Source organism: Camelina sativa, chromosome 20 (genome assembly GCF_000633955.1).
Source record: "Camelina sativa cultivar DH55 chromosome 20, Cs, whole genome shotgun sequence".
Taxonomy (NCBI): Eukaryota; Viridiplantae; Streptophyta; class Magnoliopsida; order Brassicales; family Brassicaceae; genus Camelina; species Camelina sativa.
In genome coordinates this window covers 20,335,532-20,335,950 of record NC_025704.1, presented here as the reverse complement: position 1 = coordinate 20,335,950, position 419 = coordinate 20,335,532, and the positions used below count along the sequence as shown (strand labels likewise).

Here is a 419-nt window from a genome sequence, read left to right as displayed (position 1 = left end):
GCAAGAAGAAAAAAACAGAACCTGCAGTTTTAAAAACCAAAACCAGAAAGTATTAACTGCAGTTTTCAAAACCAAAACCTGTTGGAACAAAAACAGAACCTGTAGTTTTAAAAATCAAATCCCTGCAGTTTTAAAACCAAAACCTTCGGGCTTTCTTGTAATGTCCATTGAAAGTTTCGTTCTACAAGAAAGAAGGAACGCATCATTTAAGATTACAGTCATGAAAGCAAAGAAGGGAAGAAACATCAAACGAAAGATTATAGTAATAATACACCATGAATCTATTAACAATAGAGGACCATGACATCATTATCGACTAATGATTTTCATTACATCTCTAAAGTGAAAGGGTAGCGAATGAAAGAGCTCTGTAGTACCAAGTTGCTAACATACTACCTGTTTTCTATATGGAAAACTAG

At 33.7% G+C, this 419-nt stretch overlaps 1 long non-coding RNA gene across 1 annotated transcript in view; it reads right to left on the bottom strand.

Moving 5' to 3' along the window:
• LOC104771311 overlaps positions 1 to 419 on the bottom strand; it is a 2,607-nt gene that overhangs the window by 1,555 nt on the left and 633 nt on the right. Inside the window, exon 2 of the long non-coding RNA XR_764788.2 lies at positions 100 to 181. This is a non-coding gene — a long non-coding RNA (uncharacterized LOC104771311). The remainder of the gene's footprint in view (positions 1 to 99; positions 182 to 419) is intronic.